Source organism: Mobula birostris, chromosome 13 (genome assembly GCF_030028105.1).
Source record: "Mobula birostris isolate sMobBir1 chromosome 13, sMobBir1.hap1, whole genome shotgun sequence".
Classification (NCBI taxonomy): Eukaryota; Metazoa; Chordata; class Chondrichthyes; order Myliobatiformes; family Myliobatidae; genus Mobula; species Mobula birostris.
Genome location: NC_092382.1, coordinates 55,178,439 through 55,198,112, shown reverse-complemented (window position 1 = coordinate 55,198,112; position 19,674 = coordinate 55,178,439). Strand labels below are relative to the sequence as shown.

The following is a 19,674-nucleotide window of genomic DNA, read 5'->3' as shown; positions in this document are numbered from 1 at the left end:
TCAACTCCCCTCCCTCGTGGTATTTTGGAGCTTCCACTAAGAGGGTCTCACCCTCAGATACTTCCCCCAGGCCGTACCACCATCGGCTCTCGTTTAAATTCGGTACCGGCCCAATGCTGCTACACACGTCCAGATGAACGTTCGGCCAATGTTGTTCATATCACTACATTTTGTGACTTTCATTTACAACGATTTAATATTCTGTATCTCTGTTTCTCTTACATAAAAAGCCATCCTTAAAGGCACGCGCCTCTGACTTTTGAGGCGGCCCTAAATTCTGGGAGTGGAATCAGCAAAACGGTCCAGTTCATTCAAAACATCATCGGGCGTGATTTCTTTTTATATATCATATGCATATACCAGAACCGAGCAGCCACGCATTGTGTCGGTTAAGGTTGGGATATTCAGATCTGCTGCCGCAGACAGAGCTAAGTGCTCTTCAGCGTTTCTGTAATTTAATAGCTATCGGGTTCTCATAATTGCCAATACACGAAACGCCGTTGTTTTGGAGCCAGATGATAATTTACAATAATACGTGTTTCTTGAAATCAAACAATTTGATAAACAAGTTACTAGACGTTTACTAAATTCGATATAATTTTATCTCACTGCACTACCCAAAACACACTATTTCTTAGAGCAACAGCACACGGAATCGGTCAATTCGGCATAGCACGGCGGTGGTGTCTGAAATGCCAGTAATAGCGAGTTCTGTTTTTCCCTATGGTTAGCACCTATCCCACTAAGTCTTTCTTCCGAATATCCAGAAATTCTGGTAAGCATTACAGACGAAGTAAATAGAAATGGTATCTGAAAACAAATATTTCGAACATAAGCGGAGTTTCTAAGTGCTGTGAAGAAATTCAGAATTTTGTAACACAAGAGACAGAAGAACAGACGAGGTGGCCGAGAGGTTAAGGCGATGGACTGCTAATCCATTGTGCTCAGCACGCGTGGGTTCGAATCCCATCCTCGTCGAGACCTCTTTATGTGAGGGGCCATCTGTTGAACTATTACTGTACTTTAAAGCTTCCAAGTCTCCAATATTTGCCAGATAGTTTGCTTTGTGAGTCATGAAAAATAATGTTCACAATTGGAATTTGTCTCCAAATTTGGTCATTTGGAGAGGAATTAGGCCATTCCGCCCATCGGGTCTGCTCTGCCATTCCAGCAGGCTGATATACTATCCCTTTCAACCCTATTCTCCTGCCTTCTCCTCGTCACATGTGACCCCCTTACTGATCATGAAACTGTTAATATATCGAATGAAGTGGCCTCCACAGCTATCTGTAGCAATAAATTCCACAAATTCACAACCATCAGGCTACAGAAATCTCTCCTTACCCCAGTTCGAAAATGACTTCCTTATATTCTGGGTTAGTTCCCTCTATTCTTAGACTTCTCCACGACAAGAAGCATCCTCTCCATGTCCACTATCTCCAGACCTTTCATTATTCGATAAGTTTCAATGGGATACCCGCGTCATTCTCCGAAACTACAGCAAGTATAGTCCCAAAGTCATTAAACGCTCTGCATATTTCGCCTTGTAATTCCCAGGATCATTCTCGCGAATGTCTCCTGGGCGCTTTCCAATGCCAGCACGCCCGCTTTTGGTTAAGGAACACACGCTGCTCAATAGATTCCAACTGCGGTCTGACCAATGCCTTATAAAGACTCAGCATTACATCCTTGTTTTCCTTTTCCAGTTCTCTCGAAATGTAAACTGTCACTGCATTTCCCTTCGTTAATACTGAGCCAACCTGCAAGTTGATCTTTCGGGAATCCTGTACCAGGTCTCCCGCTTCCTTCTACACATCTGTTTTCTGAACATGCTCACCGTTTAGAAAATAGACCACGCCTTTATAGCTTCTGCCTAAGTGAACGACCATACACATCCCAATATAATTTTACATCTCTCTCCTAATCAGTTCAGTTCCTTCTGCCAAGTTCCTGTTGATCAACACTCACACAACATAACCATCAACCTATATTTATACCGTTTGCAAACTGGCCAGAAAACTATCAATCCCCTTATTCAGATTATTGACATATAACGTGAAAATAAGTGGTCCAAACAACTACTGGTCACCGGCAGCCGACAAGAAAAACGCTCCATTTAATTCCACTCGCTGCCTCCGGCCATTCAGCCAATCTTCGATCCATGCTAGTATAACTCCCGTAATACCATCGGCTCTCCTCTTGTTAAGAAACCTCAAGAGTTGCACCCTGTGACATTCTTTCTGATTTTCTAGGCCAGCAACATCCACTGACCCTTCTCCATTTATCCTGTCTGTTATTTCCTCGAGGAATTCCAACAGATTTGTCAGGTTAAATTTCCCCTGAGGAACACCATGCTGACTTTGCCCTATTTTAATATGTGCCTCGAAGTGCCCCGAAATTTCATCCTTAATAATGGGCAACATCGTCCTAAACACGGAAGAAGACTAACGGGCCTAACATTTCCTGTAACACAGATAAAAGTTGCTGGTGAACGCAGCAGGCTAGGCAGCATCTCTAGGAAGAGGTGCAGTCGACGTTTCAGGCCGAGAACCTTCGTCAGGACTAACTGAAGGAAGAGCTAGTAAGAGATTTGAAAGTGGGAGGGGGAGAGGGAGATCCAAAATGATAGGAGAAGACAGGAGGGGGAGGGATAGAGCCAGGAGCTGGACGGGTGATTGGCAAAAGAGATATGAGAGGATAATGGGACAGGAGACCTAGGCAGAAAGAAAAAAGGGGATGGGGGAAACAGAGGATGGGCAAGGAGTACAGTGAGGGGGACAGAGGGAGAAAAAGGAGAGTGAGAGAAAGAATGTGTGTATAAAAATAAATAACGGATGGGGTTAGAGGGGGAGATAGAGTGTCAGCAGAAGTTAGAGAAGTCAATGTTCATGCAATTAGGTTGGAGGCTTCCCGGACAGAATATAAGGTTTTGTTCCTCCAACCTGAGTGTGGCTTCATCTTGACAGTAGAGGAGGGCGTCGATAGACACATGAGAATGGGAATGGGACGTGGAATTAAGATGTGTTCAGAATGGGAATGGGAATAAAATTTCTTGTCTTTTGTTTCTCTCCCTTTAAAGAGTGGAGAGACATTTCCAATTTTCCAGTTCTCCTGAACTGTTCCAAAGTCTGCTGTTCCTTGAACGATCAGTACAAATGCGCCTACAGGGGAAAATGTGTGAGTGTCACTATAAGTTGCGATGTTTATCAGTTTCCCCATTCAGCCTACGTCTCTTCGCAACGATGAAGGGCGGATGGAGGTGCATGCGGAAATTCTGAACTGGGAGTTGAGCGCACAGATCCCGAAGCAGGTGATTTTCAAACCTTCCTGCAGAACACGCGTCAGAAACGTTTAAACACAGCGCGGTGTCGATTAATACTCGAGTGTACCGAACTGATATCAAAGACAGATCGAGCGGAGTATGTTCTCGTCATCCGATTCCGGAGACAGCAGAAGAGCGGCACAACGTCCGGACCGAGTAAGTGAAATGCATCAACCGCGGCCACGCAGGCGAGGAATCTACAAGTAAGACACAAACTGAAGGAATTTCCATACAGCGCATGAATACTGTGGGCGGCACCGATTAAACCGTGATTTCCCCACCCATCTGTCTCTTTACTTCCGATGTACAGTTTTATGTTTTCTCCCTTCCATTCTGCTGATACCTCCGGATACATTTTGACTGACATTTCTGCAACTTCAGTGATACATATTTTATATCGACTGTGGGCAGACTGGAACATCAGTGGTAAATCCGCCATCAAGACATTGAATAATGTACGTAACAGTGGCCGGTTTGATGAGGATAACTGACCCTTATGTTTTAATAATGTAATAGAGGTAACAGGGTGCCGAGGGAACATCGGGAGCTATGTGTTGAGTCACAGGGCAAAGTGTAAACCGAAATATAAACTTATTCGTGACGTTAACGACGAAGAAAAGAAAAACATCACTGGTTAATTACTCATCTGCATGCACGCGTGGGATATTCCGTAAGTAGTTACATGTTGCATCAGTACTCAGCAAGACCGACATATTAAAATATACTGACTATAACTCTATACCGATATACGATCTCGCATCATCATCTTGTCTCGAAACAAAACGGTTCCCAATTCCCTTGCTCTGTAGATTATGCACGAGATTTTTGAGCATTCCTTTTCAATTTCCCGCAGGGGTATTCCCATGATAATAAATGTAAATACGAACGTAAAAGTTCCCGGGATCTTTGAGATCACATGCCTCCTAAATCCTGGAGCCTAAGGAGTGTTTCTGTCCAGGATTGAACTGGAGACCTTTCGCGTGTAAAGCGAACGTGATAACCACTACACCACAGAAACGCTGTCAGGAGCTCAATGTTCTACGCTTTTGAGCACTGACCAGACACCCTGCACCTCCGACTCTCTATTTATTCATTCTGCTCTTAAGGACAATTTTTTTCTGCCCGCAAGCAATAGAAAACGAAATTTTGCCCACTCTTCGTTCCCACTTCAGGAACAAGGGCCAACTTTATAGGGCATATTTATTAAATTCACGACGAATTTGCTGTGATGTTTTGGTCAGGGCGCAACATCCAACAACATCCGACTGGTTCTCTTCCTAGAGATGCTGCCTGGCCTGCTGCGTTCACCAGCAACTTTTATGTGTGTTGCAACAAAAAACGTATCGGCCGCTGCAATGTCCTTCAGTCACCACATGGTGGCTCCCCGCCTCTCAAGGATAATTCAGCTGTAATTTTGACATTTCTCGCTATCGATTAGTTCTTCGCCAGTCTTCGCCAATTTTCCGTTCTCGTCACTTTCGCCGGAACGTTAATTGAAGGAAATAATTCATAGACAACGGAAGTAGTGAAAACAAGAGGAAATAGCATCTGTAGAGTCAGAAACCAATGTCTTTTTAGCCCCGCCTAGTGCACACGCGAGCTATTACTAAACACACAATCACACTAATGTTTCATTAATTCCATCTTAATCTTCATTTTCCAATCTGTTCCGTCGTATCTGAACCAGACCCACTCATCTGCGGATAATCAAACAACCTCTTTTGGATGGAAAATTATATTAATCACAATAACCATCAGGAAGCGAGGCCCGTGTGACAGGAGAGCGGGAATGTGAGCATTTTACAGCAGTGCTGAGTCGGTCACATCAGAGGTCGCAGGTCACAGAGAGCCTGAAGGATCTGATAATCGGCATGTCAGTAGATTTGGTGGAGGGCTCCATTCTTTAACAGCAGCTTGGTAAAGCAAGTCAGAAATCGGATTACACTGGACATGGAAGAACTGATTTATAATTCTGTTCCAGAATGGAATCGTCTCAACTTCAGGTTTCAACAGTTTAGTGTGAAAAGTAACCAAGGAACTGCCCATTTCCGGACCTTTCAGTTTTCATTCCGTGCGCTCACCTTGTCTTGTAACGACAGCCGCAATGACATGGATAATTCCTCCAGTTTAACCCCATGTCAGGGTGCTGGAAGGTGGAGTTTGATACTGTCCTCCAAGCATTTGCGGCGCGGCGCGTATGCTGGGTACATCGCATGTCGCGCGGTTTCGCTGGGTAACTGATAGCTTGCATATCGGCCGGGACTCCACCTTTGATTTAATGTCATGTACAGCAGGAACAGTTTTATCGGGATTATGGATAGTATATTGTTTTAATTTACGCTGGCAGATCAGTGCACATATTTATTACGTGAGTGAAACGTGGACGTGACTCCGTTCAATGCAGAGGTAATTTTAGCAACGTGGAGAAACTGTAATGGTGTTTCTATCGCATGTTTCAATGAGGGGCGGACTTTGGTGGGCAGAGAGATTCTCTCCTCGACCTGTTCTTTTACGTTGGGTTCACCTATGTAAAGAACAGATTGGCTTCAATGATGAGAGCTCCGGCCAGTCTGTTTGGAGAGTGGATGGTCAGCTCTTTCCAAAATTAATTACAACATGAGGACTCCACTTGTAAAAAACAATCTACGTTCAATTTAGTGACACAATCTTAGCCACTGTTTTACTGCGCTGGGGTGGAAGGAGAATCGATGTACGGGATCATCAGAGGTATGAGAGATTTCTGTTACAACTGTAGGTTGGTGAATGTCGGTTGCGACCATCCGCCCAACGACAGCTTCTCGAAAAAGCACAGGGGGACATTCGAGCCGTGGCTGTGTTGTGATTCGAAGCCCCTTCACTTTAAAGACTGGAGACAGAAACCACTCGGCTACACTACCCGTGAGCAGATTACATGATGATCTGAAATTGATTGCACACGGTCCATGTATTGAAGTTCCCAACAGAAGAAAAAAACACACGCATGGAAAGCAGTGAAAACCAGGTGGAAAAGTGACAGGTAGGGGGAGTTGTCAGCAAGAGGGATAGATGGGGCGGGGGGACATGGCGGGGTGAGCGCAAATGGAAATTATGAAGTAAGGTAACCCGAATATAACGCTCTGAGGGTCACTTGCGATCGTAAAAAGTAGATCCTGTGTCTCTGGGAATCATTTTGTGTCTTAAGACTGCCAATGCGAGTAATCTTTGCATTTGGTCTGCCACGTGGGAATTAATGGAGACTTAGTTTGCTTTCTTCGGGTTGCTGATCCGAGGTGTTCGAGGGTGGTGGTGTAGACAGCGTCACTGAAGGCCGTCCACTGTTCCTCAACGCTGGTCCCGTCATCCTGTGGTGTGTCTGGCAGTCTGCCTTCAAGGTCATCGACGAGTTCTTCTGCAACCCTGCTACTTTTCAGCTTGGAGACATTCAGCCTCTTTGCAATCTTCTGCCCTTGGGGTCTTCTCATGGGCAGAATGTGAAGCCTGAACTTGGACACAATGAGGCGGTGGTCGGTCCAGCAGTCGGCACCACACATGGCTCTCGTCACTCTGACACCCATCCTGTCCCTCTTCCTGGTGATGATGCAGTCAATCAGATGCCAGTGCTTCGAGCGTGGGTGCATCCATGACGTCTTCTTGCGGGTGGGTAGGCGGAACAGGGTGTTGGTGATGACAAGGTCGTGTGTGGCACATGTCTTGAGGAGCAGAAGGCCGTTGTTGTTACACTTGCCAGTGCCGTGTCTTCCAAAGTTCCCTTCCCAGGTTTGGTAGTCTGTCCCTACTCTGGCATTGAAGTCCCCGAGAACGATGAGCTTCTCTGACTGTGGGATTGCTGAGATGAGGGCGTCGAGTTCTTCATAGAACTTGTCTTTAATGTCATCTGGGTTGGTCATGGTGGGAGCGTAGGCACTAATCAGCGTAGCACTCTTCTTGTTTGCAAGTGGGAGCTGAAGTGTCATCAGGCGGTCGTTGATGCTCTCTGGGTGCTTGGTGAATTTACGGGCGAGGTTAGAATTGATGGCAAATCCCACGCCTGCTTCTCGTCGTTCAGCGCTGCTGCGACCGCTCCAGGAGAACCTGTATCCACCAAGACTGGTTTGATGAGAATGATGAAGAAATACAGGCACTACTAACGGAGAAACATCAACATTACAGAGCGCATCAGAACGACCCCACGTCGCTAGCCAAGGAAGATGCCTTTACCAACGCAAGAAGAAAGGTGCAGAAAAAACTTCGCGAGATGCAGGACAGCTGGTTCAGCAAGAAGGCCGATGAAATCCAGGGCTATGCAGACAGCCACGAGTAAAGCGCTTCTACGATGCGCTTAAGGCTGTATACGGACCCCGATCCTCCGGCTCCTCACCTCTCCTCAACGCAGATGAGACGCAGCTGCGGACAGAGAAGAAGCAGATTCTGGATCGGTGGGCTGAGCACTTTAACAACGTCCTTAACCGCCCTGCCGACATCAACGACGAGGCCATTGCCCGCCTGCCCCAGGTAGAGATCAACAAAAACCTCGACACTTTCCCCACAGCAGATGAAGTCAGGAAGGCAGTGAAGCAACTCTCCTGTGGCAAAGTGCCAGGACCCGATGCAATCCCTGCTGAGGTATACACAGCAGGAGGCCCTGTCATGATGCAAAAGCTGACTGTTCTCTTCCAGTCCATGTGGAAAAAGGGACAGGTCCCGCAACAGCTGAAAGATGCCAGCATAGTCCACATCTACAAGAGGAAAGGCAACGGCTAGTCTTGCGACAACCACCGAGGCATCTCCCTCTTGTCCATTGCGGGGAAGATTCTGGCCCGCGTCCTGCTCAACCACCTTCTCCAACATCTTGAGCAAGTTCTGCTCCCAGAAAGCCAGTGCGGCTTCCGTGCTGAACTTGGGACGGCGGACATGATTTTTGCTGCGTGCCAACTCGAGGAAAAATGCCAGGAGCAACACAACGACCTCTTCGTGACCTTTGTCGATCTAACCAAGGCTTTCGATACGGTCAGCAGAGAAGGCTTGTGGAAGATCATGGAGAAGTTTGGCTGCCCCAGCAAGTTCATCACAATCGTCCGGCAGTTCCACGACGGTATGATGGTGAAAGTTCTGGATGATGGCGACGAGTTGGAGGCCTTCCCAGTGACAAATAGCGTCAAACAAGGCTGCGTTCTTGCCCCGACTCTGTTCAGTATGGTATTCTCTGCCATGCTGACAGATGTCTTCCGTAACTACGAAGAAGGAATCCACGTCAGGTACAGGACTGACGGCAGGTTGTTCAACCTTAGGCGCCTGCAGGCAGTTACAAAGGTGCAAGAGACTGTCATCAGAGACTTCTTGTTTGCTGATGACTGCGCACTCAACGCCAGCACAGATCAGAAGATGCAGCGTGAAACGGACTGCTTCTCACAAGCCTGCGACAACTTCGGTCTCACTATCAGCACCAAAAAGACCGAAATTATGTACCAGCCTGCCCCAGGAAAGCCATACCAGGAGTCGCACATCACGGTGAAGGGCCAGAACCTCCAGGCAGTCGACAACTTCACCTACCTGGGCAGCATACTCTCTCGCGCAGTGAACATAGACGCTGAGATCAACAACATGATTGCCAAAGCCAGCGCCGCCTTTGGGAGACTCCGTGAGAACGTCTGGGAGCGGAGAGGACTCAGCCTTACCACCAAGCTGAAGGTCCACTGTGCAGTGGTCCTTACCACCCTCCTTTACGCCAGCGAGACCTGGACTGTCTACAGCAGACACGCCAAACAGCTCAACCACTTTCACCTGAGCTGTCTCCGCAGACTCCTCCACATCAGGTGGCAGGACAAAGTCCCCGACACGGAAATCCTGGAACGAGCTGGGCTCTGCAGCGTCTACACCCTCCTGCTGAAAGCCCAAGCCAGGTGGGCTGGACATGTGGTCAGAATGCCAGACAGCCAATTGCCTAAGCAGCTACTGTACGGAGAACTGTGTCAGGGCAAGCGCTCAGTCGGGGGGGGGGCAGAAGAAACGTTACAAAGACTGCCTCAAAGCGTCCCTCAAAGGCCTGGGTGTCGACATCAACACGTGGGAGACGCTTGCCCTCCACCGTCCAGCTTGGCGCAGCAAGATCACCACAGGAGCCCGTGCAGCTGAAGTCAGGCGCACCATCGAGGCACAACGAAAGCGTGCTGTGAGCAAGGCCCAAGGAGCGTCCACTGCCATGACAGCACCCACCCACTTGTGTCCCACATGTGGGCGAGCCTTCAGGGCCCGGATTGGCCTCATCAGTCACCTCCGGACCCACAGCCACCAATCTCCCATTTGACTTTGAAGCCATGGTCATCTCCGACTACGAAGGACGAACAACAACAACAACAACAAAGAAGGTTCACCAGATTGATTCCTGGGATGGCGGGAGTTTCATATGATGAAAGACTGGCTCGGCTAGGCTTATACGCTATGAATTTAGAAGATTGAGAGGGGATCTTATTGAAACGTATAAAATTCTAAAGGGATTGGATAGGCTAGATGTAGGAATATTGTTGCCGATGTTGGGGAAGTCCAGAATGAGGGGTCACAGTTTGAGGATAAAGTGGAAGCCTTTTAGGACCGACATGAGGAAAAACTTCTTCACACAGAGAGTAGTGAATCTGTGGAATTCTCTGCCACAGGAAACAGTTCATTGGCTATATTTAAGAGGGACTTAGAAAAGGCCCTTGTGGCTAAAGGGATCAGGGGATATGGAGGGAAGGCGGGTACAGGGGTCTGAGTTGAACGATCAGCCATGATCGTACTGAATGGCGGTGCAGGCTCGAAGGGCCGAATGGCCGACTCCTGCACCTATTTTCTATGTTTCTATGTTTCTATATCAGCTGCATCTAACACGATGGACACAGGTTTAGTGGAAGTGTAGGTTTCAGAGGATGTCGCGTAATGTGTTGACTTTCTTTGTTTCATTCTGACGTAATGCAATGACGCGACGATTTAATTGGACATTTGCCGGCCGAGGCTACTGTACTTTCATTGTTCACAACGAGAAACATTGTAACAATAAACACACTGAGTCTGGCTGCTCAATCTACGGAACACTCGTCTACGCGGATGATCCCGAGTTCCCGATTAATGCTGAATCCACTGATATCAGGAATTTAATCTCCGTCTGCGGTAGGGGATATGTGCTTTGATCATCCTGCTGCCTTTCGTTTCCCTCTAGGTTTCATTTCCACCCGAATTAGAAGACGATTTGTATAAATTGATAATAGATGTACCTTTTAACCTGAAGTTATACCCGCTTGAGCTGAAAGCGAAGATCGATAAGGAGGTTCATCGATCAACCTTGCTTTTATAAGATAAAACTTGCTCTTATTAGTCGAAGCCTTAAGTTCAAAAGTGAAGGGGTTATGTTGCAAATTTATAAAACTCTGATTAGGCTATTTCTGGAGTATTGCATACAATTCTCGTCACCCTACTGTAGGAAGGAAGTTCAGGCTTTGAAGAGGTTGAAGAGGAGTTTTACCTGGATGCGGCCGGGTTTAAAGGGTATGCGTGTTTATGGAAGGTTGGATTAACATGGTTTGTTTTCTCTGGAGCACCGGGAGCTGAGAGGAGATCTAGTAGAGGTTTAGAAGATTATGAGGTGAAGAGTTAGAGTAGACAGGGTGTGTCGGTTTCCCAGGGTTGAAGTAAATAATACCAGATGCCATGCATTGAGGATGGGAGGAGGTAGATTCTGGGGAGATGTCAAGGTCAAGCTTTTTTGATCAGAGTGGTGGATGCCTGGAGTGCACTGCCCGGCACGGTGGTAGAAACAAAAACATTAGAGGCTTTAAAGAGAGCAGAATCAGAATTCAGAAAAAGAATCGGGTTTATTATCGCCGGCATGTGTCGTGAAATTTTGTAACTCAGCAGCAGCATTTCAAAGTAAAACATAATATCGAAGAAGAAAATAAATAATAATAAATAAGTAAATCAATGATAGTATACGTATATCGAATAGATTAAAAATTGTGTAAAAAAGCAGAAATAATATATATTTGAAAATTGAGGTAGTGTTCATGGGTTCAATGTCTATTTAAGAATCGGATGACAGAGAGGAAGAGCCTGTTTCTGAATCGCTGAGTGTGTACCTTCAGGCTTCTGTGCCTCCTATCTGATGGTAACAGCGGGAAAAAGGCATGTCCTGGGTACTGGAGGTCCTTAATAGTGGACGCTTTCTGAGGCACCACTCCTGGAAGATGTCCTGGGTACTTCGTAGGCTAGTATCCACAATGGAGAGGAGCAAATTTTACAAACCTCTGCAGCTTCTTTCGGTTGTGTGCAGTAGCCCCACTCCCCGTACCAGACAGCGATGCAGCCTGTCAGAATGCTTCCCAATGTACATCTATAGAAGCTTTTCAGTGCATTGGTTGACATACCGAATCTCTTCAAACTCCCGATGAAGTACAGACGTTTTCTTGTCTTCTTTAGAACTGCATCGATCTGTGGTGACCAGGATAAGTCCTCAGAGATCTTCACACCCAGGAATCTGAAACTGCTCACTGTCTCCACTTCTGATCCCTCTATGAGGATTGGAATGTGTTCCTTCGTCTTACCCTTCCTGAAGTCCACACTCAGCTCTTTCGTCTTGTTGATGTTCAGTGCCAGGTTGTTGCTGCGACACCACTCCGCTAGTTGGCATATCTCAGTCCTGTAGGCCCTCTCTTCTCCATCTGAGATTCTACCTACAATGTTTGCATCATCAGCAAATTTATAGGTGGCATTTGATGTGCACTTTTGATTACTCGATATCCTCATGGATGTCAGGAAGATCGAGGGATATGGACAAGGTAGGAAGGAGGGATTAGAGTTTGAGTATCTTTGATTTGCTGTTTAGATGTCACGGCAATACACTGTGGGCCGAACTGCCTTTTCACGTATATTTCTGTGCTGTTTGCTCCATGATATTGGAATTTCTTCCAGTTTTCCTTTCCAGATATTTACAGCCAAGTGTTTGCAGCGCTGGGCTCTAGTGGCGCAATCGGTTAGCGCGCGGTACTTATATGGCAGTACACGGCGGAGAAATGCCGAGGCTGTGAGTTCGAGCCTCACCTAGAGCACTTGTGATTTTAATGCTTGCAACGCCCAGGTGACTGCGCGTTTTTCAAGCTGAGCACCCTGTTTATTACTTGCATTTAACTTCGAAGCGATGCACCTTTGACCTTATACACTAAAAGGCATGTGCCCGCGGGGCTGCAAACATTCTCCGTGTTTGCTTCTCTCGCTCAACACGCGTAGCCTCACTTCCCTTTGTTGAACGTGCCTGAACAGGCGGTTTCTTTGTTGAATCAGGACATCACAAGCCCACACATATTCCTGTCTTCTCAATTCAATTAACCAAACAGTGAAACAACGAACCCGACCTTTCCTGAAGCCATGCCTCAGAAACGCTGTAATTGCACCTCACCTTGGTTCGCTGTGCTGTCGATTAAGCTCAATGTTCGCTTACAACGGCGAATTGTTTCAGGCCCACGCGAACAAAAGAGATATTAATCGTGGCCTCAATGGCCAGAAATGGTATCGAGATGCTGATATCTCTGTCCCCCTCTCTCAACATGAAGCTCCAGTATTTCAGGACAGAATTATAAAATAATTCTCACATGTCCCGTGTTCACTAAGCCTCTGTGAAAGAGAGGACACCTCCCCCGATTCTACTGACTTGCTGAGATTCCGTTTCCAATGGTCAGATCCCTCTAGCTGCAATGCGATCCCTCCACTGCGACCTTTGATTTGGTCTATTTGCCTGAAGGTTGTTGTTCCCAATATAAATTTCCTTCACAATCGGTCGTATAACTGGCCTTTCATGTCTTTGTCTGGTTGCGATCCGACGGATTAGATTGGAACATGATCATCAGTGAGATATCAGTGTGATGGTGTGTCTGGTGTTAGTGTGGATTCAGTGTGACGATTGGCCGTGATTCATTACTCTACAGCTGGTATCATCTCACAAGTAACTCCGGCTTGTAACGCGTCCTGTTGTCTATAAGTGTATCGGCACGTTGTTCAGTCACTTTCAATTAACTTGTAATCTGAGGTGATGAGAACGGACGAGAGAGACAGGGTGAGAAATCTTAAAGGCGCCGTTGAATTTAGTTCGTGAGCTGGAGCGCAACCTCGTGGGAGGGGAAGGGGGAGATCCAAAATGATAGGAGAAGACAGGAGGGCGAGGGAGAAAAAAGAGAGAGAGAAAAGTACATGCACACACACACACACACACACACATATATGTGTGTGTGTGTGTGTGTGTGTGTGTGTGTGTGTATTCTTTTTCTCCCTCTCCTTTTTCTCCCTCTGTCCCTCTCACTATACCCTTCGCCCATGGGCTTCACCCTCCCCCTTTCCTTTCTCCCTGGGCCTCCTGTCCCATGATCCTCTCATATCCCTTTACCAATCACGTGTCCAGCTCTTGGCTCCATCCATCCCCCTCCTGTCTTCTCCTATCATTTTGGATCTCCCCCTTCTCCTCCCACTTTCAAATCTCTTACTAACTCTTCCTTCAGTTAGTCCTGACGAAGGGTCTCGGCCTGAAACGTCGACTGTACCTCTTCCTACAGATGCTGCCTGGCCTGCTAAGTTCACCAGCAACTTTTATGTGTGTTGCTCGAAATTCCAACATCTACAGATTTCCTCGTGTTTGCTGTTTGAATTCCTTGCTGTATATAAGCAACATAGTTCAGTTACCTGTTACATGTCGCGCCCTGACCAGCACCCCACAGGAAATTGTTAATGCATGTAACCGTATATGTCACATAAATGCAATAATTGTCATTGAAAGCGAAGAGGAACGGTGGGCAATGACTTGTTCTTATCGCTGTATTGCAGAGCAGGGTGGGGAGGGGGTGCCTCGGGTCATTGCTCAATAGCGCAGAGTATTGAGCGCTTTGCACAGTTTCTGTGGTGTAGTGGTTATCACGTTCGCTTCACACGCGAAAGGTCCCCAGTTCAATCCTGGGCAGAAACATCGTTTGGGCTCCAGTGTTTGGGATGAACTTGAAACTGAACTTTTCAGTTCGTGTTCAGGTTTACTGTCGTGGGCATCCAGGGTGTAAGTACAATGAACATCCGCTTTTCCAGCAGTAGCACATTGTATTTCAAACCTGACAATGGTAAAGTAAAGAAAGAAAAAATAATAAAAATGATATATAATTTCCAGGAAACCATAAACGGATTTAAACATAAGGCGGTTCGTGGATGACGTAGACGTCGCAACGGGAGAATTAGCGGTTCGAAGCTATTGTCGCAGAGCGGAGGATGTGTTGTGTTTTCACCGGAGCGGACATCTCAAATGTTCCCATCCAGACAAACATCAGGAGCAAATACCGTGTCCTGCAAAATTTCAAAACTACTTTAAGATGTTAAATCGCTCCACATCCTTCCTGTAGTCAGGTGACCAGAACCAAGCACAGTACTCCAAGTAGGGTCTGACCAGGGTCCTATCCAAGACTATCCCTATTACATTTTCTGCACAAAGAAGTAACATTTGCCATTCTCCCATCCTCACTGCCTCCTTGGACTACAAACAAGTCTCCTCTTTTATCTCTGATCTCTCCCACTCTCTCTCGTCATCCTCCTGTTTTTCACCTATCTTAATGCGGCTCTCTCATGCCTTCTCATACCTCCTTTTAATTTTTCTAAGTCCATTGTTAAATCCCTCCTGGCTACATTGTGACTTTCCATAGCACTGTCTGATCCTTTCTTCCAAAACCTTAAGTATATTTATTTCTTTTTCTTGAAGACGTGTTCCATATCTCTTATCAACCAGGGTTACTTTACGGAGTCATCCGATCCCCACCTCAATGAAAGAAGCTAATACTGAATCCCAATCAATGCTGCATTAACGATCTCCATATTTCTCTTGTGCATTTGAAGGTACAAATCGCTTCCCAAAATCGGCTCCAACGTTCCTACCCAATAGTATCAATTAAGTGATTCCATATTGTCTGCTGCTATCCCAGTGTAAGGTATGTCGAATCGCTGTGCTCTATCCATCTGAACTGCTGACACGCGGAGAGATCAGTTACCTGATCCATTTCACTTTCTGGTGATCCTAGCACAGGATCGACTGTTCACTAGTCCACCTGCCCGTTACTTGTACCAATTCTTCTGCCTGTACACAACTGAGAAATTCTGTCACATCTAAACCTTTTAAACAGAGGAATTGCCGATGAATATCAGTGAAGTTTAAGTTACCTCTGACAACAGCCGTGTTAATAAAAGCAGCTGTGCAAAATCTATCTCCTGATCTGTCACTGTCTCTGTGTGTTGTTTTAGATTTGGTGATGGGAGCTCTGTACAGAATACTCTCAAACGAGTGTTTGTTCCCTTCCTACTTCTGAGTTCCACTCACAGTCCATTAGCATACAATCCCACCACATTGTCCCCGCTTTCCGCGCTGTGCTACTATAATGCTCTCCTTGTGTTTAAAAGGCTTTCCCTTTACTCTCTTTTACCCGACTATGAGAATCTTGAAACACCTGAACCTGTAGAAGTACGGAAATCATTCCTTCCCTTGTGATTGAATTGACTTTATTTCTTACATCCTTCACATACATGAGGAATAAAACATCTTTAGGTTACGTTTCTGTCTAAATGTGCAATATGCCATCCTAGTAATTTATAATAATTTATAATAAATGGAACAGGCAATGGAACATAGAAAAACATTCAAACCAACTTGAGTTAGTCAGTTTAATGGTCTGGTGGATGACGCTGTCCTGGAACCTGTTGGTCCTGGCTTTTATGCTGCGGTAAAGTTTCCCGGATTATTGTCACGTCTCTGTAATAGTTTGGAATTTATTCATTTCAGGATGACCAGGCACATGATTGTTTGAATTTATGACGTACTTGCCAAAACTACTGAATTTTAAACTGCTTTATTCAAAAACTTCTCTGAATTGGAATTGGAGTTGGCGTTTTCTACACAGAAGGCCATTTAACGTAAACACATATTTCATTCCATCCTTCAGCTGTTGTCTGAATTTCCTTTGTGTCAGTGTGTAGATACAAGTATTGGTGCACACACTAAGAATTTGAAACATTAATCCAGTTTGCTGCAGTATATATACCGGGGAACTGAAATATCTGTCCTGGTAATAGTAATTTTCCGGTTGCCATTTCAGAGAATGAGCTATATAGGGCATCCAAAACAATATGAAATTAGTTGAAATTGCAAACAATAAGATCATCGATTTTCTGCGGTTTTCCACATTGGTATCTTTCTGTTTATCGCTGCTCTTCCGAAGCCCTCTGCGGGCTCTATTTGCCGCAATTATATGTCTTACTGTTAACCCATTGAAGATAAGAATTAAGCCGATTGGTAGCAATGGTGTTAAAATGCTATCTAGTAATTCGAGTCCTTTCCACTCGGGTGAAGTAGTGTATTCATGTGTGCAGGAGCAACGCCACGGCATGTTGTCAATGATGACGTAAGGTTCAAGCGCAAAGTAAAACGGGACACTTCTCCCGCAACTCACTATAACCACGGTCACCATGATGACCGTTGCTGTTCTCTCAGTGCAGTATCGGTCCCGCAGCTTTTCACAACATATTGCGATGAAACGGTCGAATGTGAAACTGACCGTAAACCACACAGAACAGTCTCTCGTCACACCAAATAATACATTTGTCAGAGCGCATACAGGAGTGATCAGCAGGGATCTGGAATAAATGTAGATATTGTTGGTCTGGTCCACTAAAGCGAAAACTATAACCACTATCAGTTCCGTTGTTGCCATTCCAACCAGGTAACGGGTGATGCATTTGGAGAGTCCGCACTTTCCCTGAGATAGGATCACAATCGCCGTTAAATTAACTACAAGAAATTTGGAGAGAGAGAAACAGATTTATTTTATCCCGTTCAGCGGAGCACATTCGCTTCTGACATTGAGGGCGGGACATCAGCTCGGCAGGTGAAATGGAGTATACCTTATTGAACGGGGAGATAGGATCATTCTTTTCTGTCGCTTCTTCTAGTCATTTCGAGTCATTTGAACAAGAAGGTCACAGTAACAGCTGATGACATGTGTCACAATAAAACACGTTGTACGTATGTTCTTCTGAGCATATAAGAGAGATGGAGAGCAATGTTCCAGGGACCTTTGGTAATAAAAAGTTACCCGCCCAGAGGAATTTAGCTGCGGTTTAGGGCCGGATTGATGAGCGTTCATGTCCGGATTAGCAGAGAGTGGGTTGTTGATGTTTTAACTGTGACAAGTCTACTGCAGGGATTGGTGTTAGTCCCACTGCTATTTATCATGTATGTTACTGACTCAGATGTCCATGTAGAAAACTGAATCAGAAGAATTACGGACGACTCTAAGGTTGGGGCCGCTGTTCCGGCCAGAATCTCCATCCAAGCTTGCAGCTTGATGTCAGCTGGCTTGAAAACTGGCAGATGGCATTTAATACAGACAGTGTGCGACGGTCTGCGTTGTGAGGAACGGTGCAACGGGTTTCGACGCACATATTGAATATGTGGACTTTAGTGCGCAGTATTTAAAAAGAGACAAGGCGATACAGATTGATAACTCCAGGAAAGCGGCGTCACGGGCAAATCGGGTCGTATTGAGCTCGAATCACAGAGGCCTTCACAATCAGATCACTGTGTACACGAATCAGGACGTTTTGTTGAAGCTGTACAACACGTTGGTGAGACCGTACATAGAATATCGTGGGCTGTTCTGGCCATCTACTTACAGTTTTGAAATATCAATAAACTTCAAAGTGTGCAGCGATAATTTGAAAGGAAGAAATCGGGAAATGAACAGTGTGAATGCGCGCAGATCTTCTCCATCCAGGGTCAATACTATAGAGAGGCTGTGTGGATACTGAAGAGAGAGAGAGAGAGAGTGCATAGGCGATTTACAAGGATGTTGCCTGGATTGGAGGGCGTACCTTAGGAGAACAGGTTGAGTGTGCTTGGCCTTTCCTCCTCGTACTGACGGAGAATGAGAGGTGACTAGACAGAGATGTACAAGATGAAGAGAGGCATTGATCATGTGGATAGTCAGAGGGTTTTTTTTTGTCCCCAGGTTAACACAAGGGGGATATAGTTTTAAGGTGCTTGGAAATAGGTACAGAGAGGATACCAGAGGTACGTTTTTCACACGGAGAATGGTGAGTGCCTGGAAAGCACTGCCGGCGGCGGTGGTGGAAACGGGTACAATAGGGTCTTTGAAGAGCCCTTTAGACAGGGACATTGAGCTTAGAAAACCAGAGGGCTATGCGCTAGGGAAAGTCTAAGGAGTTTTTAGAGTAGGTTACATATTCGGCACAACGTTGTGGACCGGAAGGTCTGTAATATAATGTAGATTTCTATGTTCTATGTCATATCCTTTCAGAACATCTACAACTAAAGTTTATAGCTTGGGGAGAAAGTTGAAATATGCAAGAAGTATATGTAATAGAATTTATTCACTCAGAGGGTCGAGCGAGCGTGGAAGGAACTCCAAGCGTAACTGGTTGATGCGGATTCAATTGTATCATTTTAGTGGAGGTTGTGTAGGGACGTGTATGAGAGAGGGACGGAGGGTGCAGAAAAATGGAGCGAGGCGGAAGATCACAGAGGGATGGCCTAGATTGAATGAAGAACCTATTTTCTATAGTAATAATCTGTGACGTCATGACTATCTCTGTCCCATTTCCCCATTCAGTGTCTTCTCATTTTCCACTTCGTCACCACTAGAGGGCGTGTTCAAGCTGACCTTTCAATCTCATTTCCTTCTGCTTTTGTAGTACAAACTATTGCGTGCCTATTGTGAAACTGGTACCGAACAGCGGCCCTCGGCTTATTAGATAACCGAAACCCTCAGCACTCTGCTTCCAGAGTGGAACTTGTACCAATGTGTGGCCCTCGGTTGCCGGAGAAAGTCTCATGTCTGTATCTATCTTGGAACTGGTATCGATGTGCGGCCCACATGGGCAGAGGAGGGATGCCACATGCAATAGAACAGCAATGGTATGCGCCAGGAATAACACCAGTCATTGCTGAGGTTGTGAAAAGATGTGCCATCTGGGCAAAATACTAAGGCCCCAGGTCCGGCCACAGACGACCATATGCCTATGCCTGAGTTCACTTTTGAGAATTTGCGTGTCATCCTTGCGCAGGGGCCATGCTAATCTTCTCTGTATCGTACCATAGCTGCAAAGAATCGAAACTATCTCATGTGTGGGCTGACTATCTTAGGCAACAGTACAACAGATGGGTTTAATGCTCTCAACCGAGAACTGGCAGAGCTGCTGCTGTATGCTCAACAGACTCGCTATGCCGTTGACTATGAACTTGCCCAACAAGGAGGGGTCTGTGCCATAGCAGGAGATAAATCTACCACCCATGTCAGGAACGAGTGGTATATTATTTC

At 46.0% G+C, this 19,674-nt stretch overlaps 4 non-coding genes and 1 pseudogene across 4 annotated transcripts; 3 read left to right on the top strand and 2 right to left on the bottom strand.

The window, feature by feature from the left end:
• The first annotated feature begins 896 nt into the window (after positions 1 to 896).
• Positions 897 to 978, top strand: trnas-gcu (transfer RNA serine (anticodon GCU)). Its single transcript has one exon. It is a non-coding gene; the product is annotated as a tRNA-Ser (tRNA).
• Positions 979 to 4,267: 3,289 nt separating this feature from the next.
• trnav-uac (transfer RNA valine (anticodon UAC)) lies at positions 4,268 to 4,340 on the bottom strand. The gene has a single exon. It is a non-coding gene; the product is annotated as a tRNA-Val (tRNA).
• A 7,941-nt stretch (positions 4,341 to 12,281) lies between these two features.
• Positions 12,282 to 12,375, top strand: trnai-uau (transfer RNA isoleucine (anticodon UAU)). Its single transcript has 2 exons — positions 12,282 to 12,319; positions 12,340 to 12,375. It is a non-coding gene; the product is annotated as a tRNA-Ile (tRNA).
• Positions 12,376 to 14,203: 1,828 nt separating this feature from the next.
• Positions 14,204 to 14,276, top strand: trnav-cac (transfer RNA valine (anticodon CAC)). The gene has a single exon. It is a non-coding gene; the product is annotated as a tRNA-Val (tRNA).
• A 5,098-nt stretch (positions 14,277 to 19,374) lies between these two features.
• Positions 19,375 to 19,474, bottom strand: LOC140208827 (U6 spliceosomal RNA; annotated as a pseudogene).
• Positions 19,475 to 19,674: the final 200 nt, after the last annotated feature.